Genomic DNA, 15,669 nt, shown 5'->3' with positions numbered 1-15,669 from the left:
GATTCTTCGTCAGGACTATTCTTTTGTGGCTTTACCTGGCTGAGCTATTATCTATCACTTTTGCAATTTGTTCCAAAGGGTGTCTGTGCAGCAGTCATCTGGGGAAAGTAACTCAGCCATGGTGATGAAGCAAATGAAAAATGAAAACTCAGCCTATATCACTGTGGACCACTAATCTGAAGCAAGCTAATTTATTGCATTGGTTAAATAATGCGTTTGTGGGAACAGTAACCAGAGTACGCACCTATAGATGCAGCTTGAAGTGGCATCTCAAACTGGTTTATAAAAATAATCAAGTATCTCAGGAATGTGGTGTTACATATCTGAAATTGTTAATATGGATGGGAAGTTGTGACATGGGGAGGAAAAGGGGAGCTCGTTCTTGGGGCTTCTCTACATGATGATTCCTCAGGCATGGGATTTACTGGGAGCTTTACATGATGCTGTCATTCTACTGTTTCTTTCCCGAGATTTTCCCTTGCCTAACACATTTTATTTTAAGCCGGGGAAAATGCAGTATTTTTCCTACTCACGCCATCAGACCGCAATTGCTTGCCCATGTATTGTTGCCATATTGCTTTATATGGGTGGAATTGAGTGGTGTGGTTATGGAGCTGTGACAATGATGGGGTGGTGTGCCACCTCTGCCTGGGCTCTTCTGCCTCCATTATTTGCAGTTGTGTCAGCAGGTCGGTAGGACAGCCATTGCTGAACGATAGATAATGGCATGACTGAGAACATTGAGCACGTTGTTTCTCCCGCTGCTACTGACCTGCTGCTGATCCCCCTGCCTGCCAGGGTCATGGGACCAAGAAATCCTTGATCTCCAGGATATTTGAGCAAATTTGCTGTAGCCCCTCCTCCATCTTATCCCTTTTAAGTCTCTCCCCCCCCCCCGCCCGCCCCCATTGCTTAGATTTTGAATACAATGCTTGTGGGTGTGTCGTAAGTCTTTGGAATTTGCCACTTTCCTTCCACTTGCTTTACCTTTGGGCACATGAGATTTTCTTTGTGTCTGTAGAAACCCGGGTAGGGGTTTTTTTACAGTGAGGTTAGGCTGCTGGTCACCCTTACTGGAAGGCTGTGTCAATTATGATAGGGTGATCAATAATCAGCTAGGGGGAGGGAAATGGGCATGAACCACAGAGATAGATGCGAGAGTCAAACCTTTGACTCGCAACGATGCCTCTGCTCAGAAGAGGTGCAGCCTGTCTGTGAAAAGAAATGAAATGGAAAGTCCCAGAATAAAACCAGCCAGTGTAAAGGGCCTGTGACTGAAGAGGTAGCAGAAACAGCAGCAGAGTTCCAGGAAGAAAAGCCTCATGTAGAAATGCCCTTGGTATTTGGTGGGAAATATCTGTTGCTGACTGGAGCGTTTGTGCAGGGCAAGAATTCAGAATTTTGCCACATATGGCAAGGGACTAGTGCTGCACCCATTTTCCTGCTCCTTTGATTTCCTGCAGTGAGACTTATATTGCTTTTCACTGCTTCACAGGAGCCTTGGTGCCTCCCACTACTTCCTTACCTCCATTGTATGCTGGTTCTGATCTCATTCCCTTTCTCTCATCTTCTGGCTTTTCAGTGTTCCCTGGATCTACTGGTTGCTGAAGCCTGGGACAAATGTCCCATTTGTCTAATAAATGGTGATGGGGGATGGCTGTCTCTGCATTTGTAGTCCATATGAGAGTTGGATATGCCTAAAGAATTTCCCATTGCAGGAAGATGGGATGACAAGCTGTATCCCAGTACAATTTGGTAAATGGAGAACTCGCTTGGGATTCTGTATGTGTGTGTGAAAACCTAATTAACTAGATTTATAGACTTTCTTTCCTGAAAAACTTTGAATCGCTTTTAAAAGCTTGGCTTGCTTAAGCCTGGTGATGTTCAAGTTTTGGGTCTCTTAGCTCCTTTCGATTTATTGTGAGAGATTCACATGGCTTAGCAGCAGAAATGCTGATCTGGCTGAAATGAAAGTTCTTTTCTCAACTGGTAGTTGATGAAGCCACTCTTCTATGCCCTCTGCCTTGCAGTCTCTCTAAAGTTAAGTAAAACCTCTATGTCAGCACAATGTTCTGAATAGGTATGAACACAAAATTTGAACTGGGCCAACCCTTACTGGTTCCTATGACTGAGCATAGTTTTGTTCGGCATTTTGAAGCGGGATTGGTGATTTCATTCTTACAGCTGCCATTTTTATGGCTCTCAAAGAGACCCTTTTTAGTAGCTGAAGGAGTCTCCATCCCAGCCAATATCGGTCCAGAGCCAAGAATAGAGGCTTGAAAGAAGAAAACCAGTGCAACTTAATGGGTCACGAGCTTCATCTTTTTGCCTCTCTCTCATTTTAGAGAAGGGATTGAGGTGAAATTAATTATACATTTGGAAATGTCTTGTGAACTGCCTCTAGATGATCAGGGAAGGGAAGTCATTTTGTAAATTGGGAAACTGCTGCTTTTCTCTCTTTCAGGCCAATGGTATGTGTGGGTGAACATGCTTATAACCCCCCCCCCCCCAGATCATCGTGAAGTATTAACATGTGTGGACTTATTTCCAGAACTGCTATAGATCCCTACGACCTTGGTCTCCCCAATTTTGGTTTGGAAATACTATGACAGTCCCAATTACCTGACTTCTTTTAACTGGGCAGGCCTTTAGATCTTTCTCATGTTACCAAGGTGTAATATGCTGGATATAACCTTCCACCCCTCCCCCTTTTTAAGCAAATGCTAATTACATTCTGTAGGAACCTTGGAACAGAGGAAGAGGTCTAGCTTAAGAACCCCTGAAAGGTAGCTCTGTGGAGGTCTGAGCAGTGGCAATCCCTCTAGAGATAGTATCACTGATTTACAACAGCTGAGGCCCAGTTTAATGGCCTCGAATGAACAACATTCATCTTAATAAAGTAAAAGTTGGATGGCAACTGTCCTGTGAGGGCAGATGTGCAGAGACTATTTTGAGATAAAATGAAACAGTTATTTGTTATTTGTTCCTCAAGAGAGGCTATATTTTCTCATTAATATGCATCGTCATCATTTTTCATTGTACAAACTGCTTTATAATGCTTATTTGATATACTTACAAACACTCACATATATTCACAGCAACAAGACAGTGAGATAGGTTAAGCTGGGGGAAAACAACTTGCTGTAAGCCACAGTGAAATTCCTGTGAATTCCTTGAACAAACATTCTAACTTGAGACTCCCATAATGAAGTCCATCTCTCTATTCAGTTCAGTACAGTACACCATTCTGGTCTCTTCTGAATATGCACTTGTCCTTGAAACCATTGCTTACCCAAGGATGTATCCAACCTTCAGAAACAGTTTGCCAAGGATAGGATTTTATTGTAATGGGCCCATTTAACTTTGGTTAACCATCCCATTGACTCGTGATGATCTGAATTCTGAAAAGACCACTGTGGCAGGTTAAACTATGTAAAGTATACATACAGCCTGTGCTACACACCCCATGGTAGATATTCCAGGTGAAAGATTGTGTGGTGTGTGTGTGAGAGAGAGAGAGAGAGACAGACAGAGAGAGAGAGAGAGAGAGACCTTGCTGATTTGGTTGCAGTTTCCTTCCCTTATGCTGCCTATCCATGTTTTAGTACGTGTGGATGCATTTCAGAAAGTAGAATATTGTATTTATTTATGGGTGATAGTGCTGAGGTGTACGTCTGTCAATATGGTACCTAGGCACAGTGAATTGTGTAATGCAGATGGTTCCTTTGTTAATACATAGCAGACTCAGTTGGAATCTTCAAAATCTCCACTGGGGCAAACTTTCTTTTCCTTAGCACCATCCATCTGGAGAAAAATTAACATCTTGCCAAAGGCAGGGACTCGAGAAAGACAGCAGTTACTGAAGTGAAGAAAGATAGAGCCTCCAAATTATAGCAGCCTTGAGCCGGAGGTGGGGGAGCAAAGGCTGTACATGCATTTGTGCAGTTGGAGAAAGTTCAGCCATTGAGAGGGGCAAGTCAGCAATGGAACTACTACCCTCTAGCGTGCAGGTTATGCAGGTCAAAGCAAAGGTTAGGTGCACAGTAGTAGCGTATAGTCATTGTTCATTGTCTCTGAAACATAATTGACTACTGTACTTGGGGAACTAGAGTACATAGAACATTTGTATTAGGGGGAAAAACCTAGGGGAATTAGGGGTAGCTAGGGACCATTATAGTATCAATAACTTTTCATTGGTAAATCTATTGCTGTCTAAACTATTTATTACATTACTGAATCCTTCAGATCATTTCATATGCAAATTTACCAGTTGCTGCTTCTTTGTGATGCAGCCTTTCATTAGATTTGTTTGTGCTCTCAGTTACCACATGGATGTAAATCAAGTCATTTTGTTAACATTTTCTCATCTGCGTCCAGGTGTAAATTGTAGGGAAAAACCACATATGATCAGGCACCAGTTGATACGGACATTCCTCCCAGATGTTATGGTTATGAACATTCAATAATAGATAAAATTCTTCCTGTTCCCGAGGTATTAATTGAGTACCATCAAATGTACCATATTGTACCAAATGTACTTACGGTGAGGACATCTGAGTGTTGTTGATGCATATATATTTTTTGCATGAATGCTGCTGCTTTGTGGTATGAAAATTTGGCCCAGAATTTTACTGAATTGTTCAGTGATTGTCAAGGAAACAAAAATAGCTCAATTACCCTTCTTAGTTGATAATTTATTCCTTTAAATAACTGCTGAAGTTGGGGAGTAAAGGGGAATTAATTTAACAGCAAAGGCGATGTTAACAAGTTGCCTTTTGCCTCTAGGATCGGCTGTGCAGGAAAATGATTCGGAGATGGATTCTATATTAGTGATTCCAAGGCCATCTAATTGCATTTGAAGAAGGCATTATAAATGTGAAATTAATAGTAATCACAGTGTGTGAAAGATGGTCGTCCACAATGTGTGAAAGATGGGGTCAGGAGGACTTTTTTCATTTACAGCATGGTAGAAAACACAAGAGTTTTACACTTTAATCATTGCCCAGGGCATGCTGTTGCAGAAGCAACAGAAATGAGCCAGCTGGGGCAAGGAGGTGATTAATACCTCCTTGTGAGAGGAGTGGTCCCAGACCATCTGAAAAAAATCCTCCCTGTAGTTGGCAGAACTCAGGAACTTTAGGTCAGTAATGAATATTCCTTTCCTGGGCAAGGTCCTTGAGTGGGTGGTTGCTGACCAGCTCCAGACACTCTTGGATGAGACCAGTTATTTTGATCCATTTCGGTTGGGGTTCAGGCCAGGTTTTGGCACAGAAACAACTTTGGTCACCTTCTGTGATGACCTAAGTCAGGAGAAAGACAGGGGGAGTGTGACCCTGTTCTTTTTTCTTGATCTTGCTGTATCTTTTGATGCAATCAACCTTCTGGGGTGACTGCCTGAGCTGGGGGTGGGATATGTGTGCTACATTCCTACTTAGATGGATAGCTCTAGAAGGTAGTACTTGGGGGATATGGCTTGGCCTTGTGGATTTTCCAGTATGGGGTTCCACAGGGATCAGCTCTTTCTCCCATGCTTTTTTTTTTTTTTAACATCTAAATGAAACTGTTGAGTGGGATCACTTGGACTTTTGGCATGCATTGCCATCAGTATGTTGGTGACATGCAGCTCTATTTCTCCTTTTCATTCTCATCAGGTGAAGCTATGGATGTGCTAAATCGGTGCCTGGCTGTAACAGTGCACTAGATGAGAGTTAATAAACTGAGGCTCAGTCCAGACAAGATTGAGATGCTGCTAGTGGGTGGCTCTTCTGACCAGATGGAGGATGTTCATCCTGTCCTCGATGGGGTCGCACTCCCCTGAAGTGGCAAGTTCATAGCTTGCAGGTTCTCTTGGATTCATCACTGTCACTTGAGTCTCAGGTGACTTCACTGACATGGAATGCCTTTTATCAGCTTCAGCTGGTGGCCAGCAATGCCTCTATCTAGAGATGGATTATCTGGCATTAGTGATCTATGCTAGTTGAGGCCTTCATCTGAGTACTTCCTCCATGGGAGATTTGGAGGATGGCAACAATGGAGAGGGCCTTCTCAGTGATGGTCCCCCAATTGTGGAATGCTCTCCCCAGTGAGATCTGTTGAGTGCCAATATTGCCATCTTTTTGGCATCTGGCTAAGAGTTTCCTCTACTCCCAGCATTTGATAGCATATGATGGGGCTTTTTAGTTTTTTTATTAGGCCCTAGTAGTTTTATTGTTAATTGTTTTTAACTTCTTTTCTAACTATTTTAAATTTTTTGAACATTACAGTTTTTATATTATATTTTATCATGTTTTGAACTGCCCAGAGAGCTTTGGCTATTGGATGGTATAGAAATGTAGTAAACAAATGATTGAATGAAGTTTTGTCACAGGTCCTATTGGTTCAGTCTCTAGTGTAATTGGTTCAGTCTCTACTGTCTTCACCTTATTTAACCATTTTAGTGTCTCTCACAGAAGGCAGGAGTGCAAAATACCTTGGCCAATGAACTACACTCAGCTGCAGATCCTGTCGATAGAAGAGATTTCTATACAAAAGACAGTCCAAATCTTACTGGTTATCTATCTTCTCCATTCATTGACCTCATTTCAAGTGGGAAAAGAATTCAGGAAATATGTGTTGGTACATAACTAGTGCAGCATCAGATGCTATTTCTTGGTGAATTGGAAAAACCTTAAAATACACTGAGCCCTTCAAATTGTGTGTCAGTAGGCACTTAACAATATTTGGACAGAGATGGCTCTCACCACACCAAGCAGTGAGCTTCAATTGTTGTGGTGGTTGGTAAAACTTGGTAGTTTTATCAGTAGTCTCCATTAAAGCTCTCTGGGGTGTGCAGTTGGCCCACTTGTTCCCTAGCCCAAGAATGATCATAGAACCATAGAATAGTAGAGTTGGAAGGTGGCTATAAGGCCATCGAGTCCAACCCCCTTAAAGGTCCAACCCACCTTAAAGCATCCCTGACAGATGGTTGTCCAGCTGCCTCTTGAAGTCCTCTAGTGTGGGAGAGCCCACAACCTCCCTAGGTAATTGGTTCCATTGTAGTACTGCTCTAACAGGAATTTTTTTCTGATGTCCAGTCGGAATCTGTTTTCCTGTAACTTGAGCCCATCATTCCATGTCCTACACTCTGGGATGATTGAGAAGAGATCCTGGCCCTCCTTTGTGTGACAACCTTTCAAATATTTAAAGAATGCTATCAGGTCTCCCCTCAGTCTTCTCTTCTCCAGGCTAAACATGCCCAACTCTTTCATTCTCTCCTCATAGGGCTTCGTTTCCAGACCCCTGATCATCACCCTGATGTGATGTCCCTGTCAGCTTTACGAAGACTAAGCAATCTAGTGTCAGTCATGCCACTTGCAAGGATGTTTTCATCACTAATATTGAGGCCTGAATACTAATTCAGATTCCATGTGCCCAGTAAGGGATAAGTAGCATCTTATGTAACATAGTATAGTATGTGATAGACTGAACCACAAATCAAGAAGTCTCTTTCTATTGGCTTGTCAATAAAAGATGGGGGAAGCGATGGATTTCATGGCAGTTTGTTTATTAGACTACCCTTGCATGGATTTTTTTCTTTTTGTACTTTCACTAGAATATTGCAAAATCTCATGGTATATATTGGATGTATTTCTCTGAAATGCCAGCTCCTTGGAGTCATGTGATTTTATGGAGCTGGTCAGCTTCCGTTTAATAAGAAACTGAATGTTTACCCTTTGGGCTGGAGAAAAGAAATATGAAACAAGAAAGGCAAAGAAAGGCTGACATTTATTAGTTTAGACTAAATCTCATGAATTTGTTGGCTTTTGGTCAAAACACATGAATGCCTGAGGTTGGCAATTAGGATATTGTGAATGGCTTTGGAGAAGGATCCACTTGCTCCCTGCTGCAAGAGGGAGTAAGCCCCTTCTCAGAAGTAACAGATGACAATGAATGTTGCAAGGTGGAGTGCTCCTGTTTGCTGTGCCAGCCATCAGTGATGCCCTCATATAGAATACTCCATTCCACACTCCCCCCCCCCCAACACTCAGCGTTCTTTCTTGGACTGTTTTCAGGGAGGGGTGCCCCCTTAATTTATTCCCCTACAATTTAAAAAATATTTCTCTATGCTGATACCACCCTATTGTTTCTCAGTGGCCCTGTTTGAACTAAAATCCTGTTGGCATGTACTAGCTGAGTTCATTATTGAGCCACATTTGTGTGTGGAAATGAACCTTACTTCTGTAATGTTTGCTGCATTTTAAGAAGAAAATGCTATCCTCCCCACACCGATCGTTCCTTTCTGGGAATATCATGTTCATTGGAGTTGTATGGGAATATCTCAGGGAACTTCTCGGTACTGTTTCCTGTAGTGCAGTGCAAATCGCCATATTCTCTGTGGCAAATGAAGGCCCTTTCTACACCTAAGGGTTATCCCAGGAAAATGGAGGGATTGTCCCTGCCTGCTCCCGGGATCCCCTGTGTGGCAGTTGGTTGCACAGGAATGAGCCAGGGACAATCCCCCTCTAGACTCCCTCATTTATACTCCTCCCCCCTTTCACAGCATCATCAGCCACACCCACTCAGTCCAACATACTGCACTCACTAGACATACAAATCCAGACAATACCTAAGGGAACATTACCCCACTACTGTGGGGTAATGCCACAGAGCCCTTTAAATAGGCAGAGCTAGCCAGTGGCTTCCCAGGTGAGCAGCTATGCAATGTGTCGTTACCGCACAAAAAGTCAGTGGTTCAGTTTATGGGGACATACAAATCTATGCAAAGTTTTATAGATCCAGGGATATTCTGTTGGAGCAGAAGAACGTTTGTTGCTCTGCAACATTGCCTTTTATTGTATGTTTATTATTATTTTTCCAGTTGGTTGGAAGGAATCTTGCAATCACTTAAAATATCTCCCTGCCAAGGAGATTCATTACTGTTGCTACTACTTTATAATGGGACCCCAGAATACTGACTCAGAATTACAGCAACGTCCTTTTATAGCAAATTCCTTTTCACTGTTAAAATCTTTATAGTGTCAGAGGAAGCAGTTTTCAACTTAGATTTGTGTTTGAACCAAGGGGCTGCTTGAATACATTGGGGTAGTTCAGACATCATGACAAACCACTCTGAAAACAAGTCACCCTGAACAACCCAGCAAGCTATGAATTCTCAGGGTGGCTTGTGCATGATTAACAAACCACGCTAAGGAAACAGCATCAGGTTCAGATGTCACAACAAGCCACTCTGAAACAAACAAGGGTGACAACCCATCATGGGGTGACTTGTCATATGAACAGGTCATTATGTAGGATTAAAAGCAGCATGCAGTTATACACACACATGTAAGCAAGTGTCACTGTCACATACAGTGGTTCTGCTTCTGTTTGAATGGCCAATTCTAGAAGGTAGTGCTTTGGGATTATGGCTTTATCCCTTGGCAGTTATGCCATGGGATGACACAGGACTCTATTTTATCCCCCATGCGGTTCAACATCTACATGAAACCCAAGTGAGGCAGTGGGTGTTCTGAATTCGTGCCTGGGTGTGGTAATGGACTAGATGAGATGCAATCTAGATAAGATGGAAGTACTGTTAGACGGTGGCTCCTCTGCTTGGATGAATGATATTCAACCTGTTTGGGGGGCCTGCACTGCCCCTAAAGGATTAGGTCCATAATTTGGGCATGCTTTTGGATCTAGGACTGTCATTGGAGGCACAGATGGCTTTGGTGCTGTGGAGTACTTTTTATCAGGTTAGGATGATATACCAAGTTATCCACCTCTTGTTTGGATTATTGCAGTGTATTATACATAGGGCTTCCTTTGAAAATGGTCTAAAAACTTCAGCTGATCTAAAACAGGCCAGCGAGATTGTCGATCATTTTATGCCAGTGGTTTATGATCTACACTGGCTTCCAGTCCATTTCCAGACCCAATTCAAAGTGTTGGCATTAACCTACAAAATCCTAAAGAGTTTGGGGCTAGGTTACCTGAAAGATTGTCTCCTCATATACCTGCCCATCTTCAGTGGTCCTTCTCTGGGAGCCCCCAGCAAAGGAAGTGAGGTGGGAGGCTACTAAGAAGATGATCTTTTCTGTGGCGTTGTGGAATGACCTCCCCAGAGAGGCTCACCTGGCATCTACATTGTGGCCTTTTTAGCACCAGATGAAGAACTTTTTATTTTCCCAGGCTTTCTAGCCCTTCAGTTTTAAAATTGTGTTAGTGCATTGTATTATACTATGTTTTAGTATGTTATTGTATTTTATAGTTTTAATTAAGTTTTGTTTTGTGAACTGCCCAGAGAACTTCAGTTGATGAGTGGTATGGAAATGTAATAAATAAATAAATGCTCAAATTTATATCCTCCCCTTCCTTGCAAGGTGTCCATGGAGCATATATAAACAGCAGTTTCCCCTGGGCTGACTTTGGTCTGTTTGTAATTTTGTAAGAGAAAGGTAGATGATAGGTTCCCTTCCAAGCCACTGAGATTTAGCTTTTCCCATAGTCTTCTTCAACTTCCTTTTGTGGTGGTGGTGGTGGTGGTGGTGAGGGTCTGCAGCACTCCTTCCCCACTGCACATCTTTGTCTCTCACCTCTCCCATACCTTTTGGGGAGGTACCTTTCCAGACAAACAGGAGGCTTCTGCTATGGCCTGCATTCCTTTAATGTACTAGTGACCTAGCTAGCTTATGACTAAGGTAGGGTGACCATATGAAAAGGAGGACAGGGCTCCTGTATCTTTAACAGTTGCATAGAAAAGGGAATTTTAGCAGGTGTCATTTGTATATATGGAGAACTTGGTGAAATTCTTTCTTCATCACCACAGTTAAAGCTGCAAGAGCTATACTAGAGTGACCAGATTTAAAAGAGGGCAGGACACCTGCAGCTTTAAGCATTGTGATGAAGAGGAAATTTCCCCAGGTTCTCCATATATACAAATGACACCTGCTGAAATTCCCTTTTCAGTACAACTGTTAAACGTACAGGAGCCCTGTCCTCCTTTTCCTATGGTCACCCTAACTAAGGGTCTACAGGCTGTGTAGGAGAACTCTGGGAAAGTGTGTAGAGGGTAGTTGTGAAGATAAAATGGGGTCATCTCTCATGTATGCTCCCTTTGGTGGTTTGGAGGAAGGGCAGGATACAAATCCATCAAAGAACACTGCAACACTGGATGCCACCAGCTGGTGTGGCCAAATTGTCTTTGTGAAAAGGGACAGGTGACACTTGCTGCTTAAGAATGCTATTTTCGGTGGTGGCCCCCAGACTATGGAACGATCTTCCTGACGAGGCTCGCCTGGCGCCAACGCTGCTATCTTTCCGGCGCCAGGTTAAGACTTTCCTCTTTGCCCAGGCATATAGCGGCGCATCTTAATTACCCACATGTTTAGTTTTTAATGGCTTTTAATGCTTTATGTGTATATGTTCTGTGTTTTAGAATTTTAAATTTTGTATACTCATTTTTATCTTAATTTTTTAGAATTTCGGTAAACCACCCAGAGAGCCCTGGCTATGGGGGCGGTATATAAGTGTAATAAATAATAATAATAATAATAATAATAATAATAATAATTCTGAATTCACCCTTTTACCAGGTGACAAGCAATGCTTGTTTTTTGCAGTAAGCATGGAAAAACTGCTCTCTGGAGGATGGGGAAAGGCAGAGAGAAGGGGCATCTGAGATAAGCTGAGGCCATTAGCCTTCATCTCTGTTGCTTATGAGCCAGCACTTAAGCTGTGCTGTTTCCTACTTCCGCAAAGGGGAACCAGGTGTATGTGAGGGTTGAGGTGGAAAAGCCTGCAGGTGGGTGCTGTCAGATCCAGCTCCTGTGCAGTTGAGGATGGGTTGAGGCAAAGGTGAAGATGAACTGTAGTCAACAAGAACAGGTCTCCTAATATAGTCTATTTTAAATGTATAGCCCAATTTTCTGCAGCAGGTGACCAAGGTGGCTATGTTTTTACAGGTTTTAAAATTTTGTATATCTGTTTTCTTAAATGTTCAATGTTTTTAATCCTTGTAAACTGCACAGAGAGCTTCAGTTATGGGGCAGCATATAAATGTAATAAATAATAAAAACAACAACAACAACAAAACAGTTGCAGACAAGAACAATAAGAGCAGTATAACAGCAGGTATATGAAGAAGGAAATATCTTTCCTAAATCTGTTGGGTTTATTAAAGCATTTTCAGCCACTTGAAAATATCATTTATCTTGGTTTTTTTTTGACAGGTATAAGAGCAGCCAACTAAAGCAAAAACCGCTAGTAGAAAACCTAATAAGAGGGTCTTCACCTGCTGATGAAAGCTCAGCTGGTAACTGGACCATGTTGTCTGTCGATCCTACCTTTTTAGACCAGTTTCTAGACCCGTTCATGCACTTTCCTTCTTTGCTCACATAACGCTCATCTTTCTCTGCTGTTCAGCAGTATCTCCCTTTCTCTGGTACTTTCATGACCTCTGTTTGTTTAGTAAAGACACTGCTGCCATCTCCATAGCAACGCAGGGTGTTCAGAAGGAGATATGGGGATCAGCTGGCCATCGTAGGGTTTTGAGTGATGTTGTTGCTCCTCACAAAGGCAAGACATGACATGACAGCAGTCTACAATAACCACAGATAGTCTGTACATAAGGATCCCATTGGATTTCATAAGGGTGAAGGAGTGCTTCTTAAGGGGCAGGCTACATGAGAGAGCACTTCTAAAGGAGTAGGAAGCGATAGCTGTTACTAGCTGTGCTCTGGGTGGGATATATAGCTCAGGAAATCTTCTAAGAGATTTTATATTAGAAGTTTACACTTCACTCACTTGTTTTTGGAGGGCAACGTTTTTAGATATGCCCCAATGAGTGAGAGCCCTGAAATGTCATAATATGTAGTTCAAAGTCACCCAATTGTTGCAGCAGTTGGGTAATGTGACATTTATATATTTCTTCCCTAAAACAGGGGACTCAACATGTACCCCAGACGGTTAAGTACTCCCCTACTAACTAGGAAGCCAAATTTGGTACACATATACTCCAAGATACTCTGCTGCTTAGTAGAAACATCTGAAAAGGGTGGGGTTGTATTTGTATATCTGTCTTTCAAAACAAAGGGCCCTATATTGCTACCAGATTTGGACCATGCATTCTAATAATGATGTAATGGCCCAAGTCTTCTCCGCATCTGCCATTAATATTGAGGGCATCATCCTCGATTGTGGGAATCAGGCACTCTATCATGAGTTCACATTGCCAGACTTGGACAGAAGCTTAGCTTCATAAGAACAAAGAGTATAAGAAGAGCCATGCTGGATCAGACAAATGATCCATCTAGTCCAGCATTCTGTTCACCCAGTGGCCAACCAACTGCTCCCGGGAAATTCACCAGCAGGACACGAATGCAACAACACCCTCCTGCCCATGTTACCCAGCAACTGGTGAACATGAGCATACGGCCTCTGATAATGGAGGTATATAGCCACCCGGAGTAGTAGCTATTGATAGCCTTTTCCTCCAGGAATTTGTTTAACCCCCTTTTAGAGCCATCCAGATGGGTGGCCATCACTACTTCTTGCCGAAGTGTTTTTCATACTTTAACTATGCACTGTGTGAAGAAGTACTTCCTTTTATCTGTCCTGAATCTCCCACCAGTTTCATGGGATGACCCTGGATTCTAGTATTATGAGAGGGGGAGAAAAATGTCTTCCTATCCAAAGCTCCCCCTAGGCTTTCCTTTGCTGTATGCAATTGCATGTTAACCAGGACATGATACCCTGAATTAGGTAGATGTATTAAAATGAATATAGCAAGTCACAAAGGTTGAAATTGAGAGGGGTGGGGAGGCAGAGATGGGGGAGAGAGATGGAGAGAGATCAACAAAAGGGCTGGAGTCTGGGGAAGGTAAACAAATGCCATGAAGATTACAGGGGCAAATGTGAGTAAGATATATTTACAAATACATTTGTGTGGGATGTTGCAGAGGAAGGCACACAGTTATGACAGCAAGTGTGCAGTGTGGGTTATCAGATGACACTCCCTGATTAACTTTCTTGGAGGCAGTAACTCATGATGCAAGCGACATGTGCAGACTTTACTCATGGCCTTACAGGCATTGTGTAGGGCTGATGGGGTCAGAATGACTGCTTAGGAAGAATGTTATTTAAATGAAGGCAGGCACAAGGGAGGAAAATGCTTCAAGCAGTCGTCATAATTGCTTTTCCTTGGGCTACCCAAATCTCTAAACTAATTGAAGTATTGGACAAGTCAAAAATAAACATGAGTGTAGAACTGAACCTTGGGTACTGTTCATCTTCCAGAGTGATATGTTAGCTGTTTGGAAAAGAAAGTTGTTGTAAACAGAAAACAGTTTAGCAAATGCAGATATTTTCTTTAGCAAGATTGTCAGCAAACATTTCAGTATAAAGGCCTACTTCCAGTTCAGGAAATGTGGCTAATCCCGTAAAGAAGCGTTGAGGATTTCAGATACAGATCAGTCCCTGTGTGGTAATGAGATGTGTTCAATTAATCTGTTTTCATCCCTGAGTGACAACTAGTAATTATGACCACTAAAAATGTTTGGGAGAGAAAGTTGGAGTGTTCAGGCTTGTGTCTTGATAAGCCCTAGTGAAAGCCTTTTTCAGATGTTTTTTGGGCTTAAACGTGCATGGGAGTAGAGAGTGGCATTGTGTACATGGTGGGGCTCTCTACGCACGTTATAAACATACCTAGATTGCAGAATGAGCCACATCCCCACCTGCAAATTCTTCTTAAGCCTTTATGACAGGAGTGCAGAGCCTCAGACCTGGGGATCGAATCATGCCCCTCTGAGTTCCACAGATGGCTCCACCTCCTTTCCTCTGACTACCAATGGGTCTTTTCCCAGCTTTTGTGCAATTCTTATCCCATTCTAAAAGCCTCTCCTAAGGCTTAGTTACTGGTAGTAAGAGCTTTAAGCTACAGTGTGCTGGAATTTGGGGTGTTTTGGTCCCACCCCCTTTTCCTTTGACCCAGTCCCGTTTTGCCTTCAACTCTGCCATCACTGACATGCAGCCCCCAAGAGCTTCTCCGAAACGGAATTCTGTCCCCAAACAAAAGAAATTCAACACCCCTGTTCTATAACAAAGGAAATTGTCTTCATTTCCTTTCCTCCATTGCTGAATGGAGGAATTCAGGTTCAGCAGCTCAAGGATTGGATATGGATAGATGGAGTCATTGTGATATTTTGCTTAGGATGCCAGAACAGCTATGGCCAGTCATACTAGTATTAGGAAATCATTTAAAATTACCCTGGCCCATTCTTATGCTTATTGAATGCAGGATGAAGTTTTCCATGCACATTTTGTGCAGATGATCTTAGGTATGGATATTAGGGGTAGTATTCTCAACTGTCTTTAGAGGCATAGTACAATATTCAAGATAAATTATTTGAGAAATGACTGATATGCCATATATGTTGTTCATGGGACTTCCTATGGGATGCATATTGTCTCCCAAGGAATACAGAGAATTGGAGAAAGGAGTCATGCTGCTGACCCACATTTAGGTGGTTATCATGATTAGCAGTCCATTACTGTTTTATCAGGGGCTGCCAAGCTGTTGTTGTCAATCCAGCACCTGGCCTATCATCAGTGATTCCAAGTGGACATGTTGAAGCATGTTGTGGGCTGTCATTGCAAATGGGTTCAAACCTTTACTACCGGGAGAGACAGGGT

General features: G+C 42.5%; 1 protein-coding gene across 1 annotated transcript in view; it reads left to right on the top strand.

Moving 5' to 3' along the window:
* NAV1 (neuron navigator 1) overlaps positions 1-15,669 on the top strand; it is a 327,863-nt gene that overhangs the window by 163,300 nt on the left and 148,894 nt on the right. The gene's annotated exons all lie outside the window — the stretch shown is intronic.

Source organism: Elgaria multicarinata, chromosome 1, assembly GCF_023053635.1.
Source record: "Elgaria multicarinata webbii isolate HBS135686 ecotype San Diego chromosome 1, rElgMul1.1.pri, whole genome shotgun sequence".
NCBI lineage: Eukaryota > Metazoa > Chordata > Lepidosauria > Squamata > Anguidae > Elgaria > Elgaria multicarinata.
The sequence above is the reverse complement of the archived record's forward strand: the minus strand, read 5'-3'. Positions and strand labels throughout refer to the sequence as shown.